The sequence below is a fragment of the Rattus norvegicus genome, chromosome 3 (genome assembly GCF_021556685.1).
Source record: "Rattus norvegicus strain SHRSP/BbbUtx chromosome 3, alternate assembly SHRSP_T2T, whole genome shotgun sequence".
In the NCBI taxonomy this organism is placed as follows: Eukaryota; Metazoa; Chordata; class Mammalia; order Rodentia; family Muridae; genus Rattus; species Rattus norvegicus.
This window is the reverse complement of record NC_141536.1, coordinates 43,226,456-43,229,925: the sequence shown is the minus strand read 5'-3', so window position 1 is coordinate 43,229,925 and position 3,470 is coordinate 43,226,456. Positions and strand designations below refer to the sequence as shown.

Below are 3,470 nucleotides of genomic sequence, written 5' to 3'. Positions count from 1 at the left end.
TACCCACTGGATTATATCAGCAGCCCCTCCCCCTTCCCCCCCCCCCTCTTCCCCTTCCCTCTTTTTCTTTTATTTCTTTCAAAATTTTAATATTTTATGTGGGTGGTATTTTGCCTGTATGTACATCTGTGTACCACATTCATGTCCAGTGCCCCAGGAAGCCAGAAGAGGGCCTCAGATGTCCTGAACTGTAGTTCTGGATGGTTCTAAGCCACTATGTGGGTACTGGAAATTGAACTCAGGTCCTCTGGAAGAGCAGCCACTGCTCTTAACCGCTGAGTTATATCTCCAGGTCCCAGTCTTGTAATTGGGCAGAATTAATTAATTGTGTGTATGCACGCATGCTTGTCCCTCCCTCTGTGTATCCATGTTGTCATAAATATTCATTTGGAAGCCAGAAGAGGATACTGAGTGTCCTCCTCCATCACTCTCTACTGAAAGTTTAACTATTTTTGCTAGGCTGGCTGGCCCCCAAGCTCCTAGGATTCACCTGTCTCTACCACTCAGTGCTGGGGTTCCAGACAGGCACATCAATGCCTGACTTTTCACATGGGTGCTGGGGATTTGAACTCAAGTCTTCTGCTTGCACAGAAAGTGCCCTTAGCCAGTGAACAATTTCTTCAGCCTTCTAATTACATTTTTGATATTGTACTATTAATTAATTAATTGGGCTGCTAGGGATTGAACCTAATGACTCACACTAAGTAAACACATGCTTTGCCACTAGCTATACAAAGGTCTTATTTTTATTTTTATGTTTTCAAGACAGGGTTTCTCTGTGTAGCCTTGGCTATCCTAGAATTCACTCTGTGACCAAGCTGGCCTCGAACTTACAGAGATGCACCTGCCTCTACTCCCTAGTGCTTGGATTAAAGGTGTGCACCACTACCACCTGGCTTACTTTACATTTTTACTGGTATGATTATATATAGAAAATTCAACAAGAGGAACATTTCATTGTGAGTTGTTTTGCTCTCACTTCTTACTTTGTTGAATGACAATGACTCTACCCCGTATGGAGGGGCTGGTAAAATCTGCTGCATCACTGGCGTGAAGTGTGCTGCGTGGCTCTGAGATATTTGGGCATCTTCAGACACCAGGAAGGAAATCGGAGCCTGTTTCTTAAAGTGCGTTCAAAGTTTCCTACAACTTTGTTGAACCAAATGGCAGGAACTCAGTTGATCGTCTTTCCTCTCCAGTGCTTTTCCAAAAACCATGTTCTCAGCATTAAGGATGACATCCATTTTAAACCCCTGAGAATAAATACCATTTAGTAATAAATGGCGCTGGGAAAATGAGATGCATAAGATTTTTAAGAAAGGAAACAAACAACAAAAACAATTTTTTAAGGAAAATTAATTTTCTAAACCTATGAAATCTCAGGTCTTCATCTGGACATTTCTTCCTGTTGCAGTAAAATTTAAAAAGGATCGTTTGCTTTCAGCTCCCGAGAGCTGGATCTGCTCACTCCGGCTGCTACTCTGCCGCTCTGTCGGAAAGCCACTCAGTCTCAACTGTCTCCCTTTAAGTCACCCTCCTTGCACATTCCCCTAGGCAGTAGTTACCATGCCTGGCGCAAGCGCGCGCACACACACACACACACACACACACACACACACACACCTCATCTCATTCTGCAGGCCCTGCGCTCCATGCGGGCAACAGAACCACATCGTACACTCTAACTGCCTCTCAGCCATTTCTTTCTTTTTTTTTTTTTTTTTTTTGGTTCTTTTTTTTTTTTTTTTTTTTTTTCCCGGAGCTGGGGACCGAACCCAGGGCCTTGCGCTTCCTAGGTAAGCGCTCTACCACTGAGCTAAATCCCCAGCCCCCCAGCCATTTCTTTCACACACTGTCCTCTTTAGCCCAGTAAAATCAAAGTTTCAGAAACTTGTAATTTAGCAATTAGATTTATATGTTAAATTCTCGATCCACAATTCATTCACACAATAAATTCACTGCCCATTGATAAAGATATAAACCGCCCACCTAGACAAGATAAAAATCGATTTAATTCACCTAAATCTGAACCACCCTTCTCTGCAGACTCCTTCCTGATCTCTGTCCTTCCTCCTCTCTCCCGCCTTACAAAAACTTTGTCCCCGCCCCCACTCTCTACTGTCCAATCATGTATCGCCTTGACGTCAACCTACATCTTCCCCCAATCGTTAGACATTATTTTTAGGTAAGAATGGCTACAGGTGTGTTGTCTCCAATTCATGTCGACTTGTTTACAAATTGAAATAAATTTTACTCTTACAGCAGACGGCGGCTTTGCGATGTCCAGAATACTGTTTAGCCATTTTGATTCGGGGAGGGCTCTGTCCCCTTATTACCTATCCATTTCTGCTTCGTACGTTGTTTCTCTGAGGTTAATATCTATTATAAACATCGGGATGGTTCCAACCCTTGCTTGAATAAATCTCCAGCATTCGTTGACCAGTTTAAGCCATGAGCAGGATGGTACTTTTCTTCTAGTTCAGTACAAAGACACCCCAGTTGGCTTCTAGACATATTGCCTGGTGTGCAGAAACCAAGTACTAATTGCTGACAGCAAGAAACACCTTTCTTTCTTAACTTGCCTTTTCTTCCCAGTTCTTTTTTTTTCTTTCTTTAAAATTGTGGAACGCTTCACCAATTTGCGTGTCATCCTTGCGCAGCGGCCATGTTAATCTCTGTGTTGTTCCGATTTCAGTATATGTGCTGCCGAAGCGAGCACTCTTCCTAGTTCTTTTAATGTGAATCTTTTCTCTACAGAATTAGAATTAGTAGCCAAGGTAAGACCTTAACCAACTCATCACCATGGGTATTTATCATTGGTGTTTCTAGCTGGCTTTGCCCCGAGGTCCATAGACGTGGCTACTAATGATCAAGGTAGGACACCGATGTGAGTGGAATATTCTCCCATTTCCTCCTCCAGATTGACTTTCCCCTTTCCCACACAGAGGTGCCATGTTTAGCAAATAAAAACACGAGGTGAACAGGGAGGCAGGCTTGTCTGCCACCTCCTTCCTTTTATGGTCACTGAAGGTTCTCTGTGGCCTTTTGTGAGGGCCATGGTTCTTACAGGCAGCCGCTCTCACAGCGGCAAACTCATTGCCAGCGACTGTACTGCTGTTCTACCCAACAGCTCATCCCAGGGCGCGACACCATTCTTTCCAGGTGTTCTTTTAGCCCTGGCCCACACTGCAAATGGTCCCATCCTCAATCCCTCATTTGGAAGTGCTATCTGTTCCTTGCTGGATCTCTAACTGACACAGAGTTGTTCTGGCTACTGGTGAACACCACATATTTTCTAAAAATATACATTGTAAATTGAACCGCAGGGCTATCAACTTATGTAGTCTATGGCTGTGTGTTTATGAGACTTCAGGGATGCTTCGGCATAGTTTGTAAATCACCCCTAATAACTCTAGTTGTGAGGCTTTAGAAGTGGCTCGACTCACCATTAGGCATCACTTTTCAGTGAA

The 3,470-nt window shown here is 43.7% G+C and overlaps 1 non-coding gene across 1 annotated transcript; it reads right to left on the bottom strand.

Annotated features, from left to right (window-relative positions):
• Window positions 1-2,615: 2,615 nt before the first annotated feature.
• LOC120101955 (U6 spliceosomal RNA) lies at window positions 2,616-2,719 on the bottom strand. The gene has a single exon (XR_015685032.1). It is a non-coding gene; the product is annotated as a U6 spliceosomal RNA (small nuclear RNA).
• Window positions 2,720-3,470: the final 751 nt, after the last annotated feature.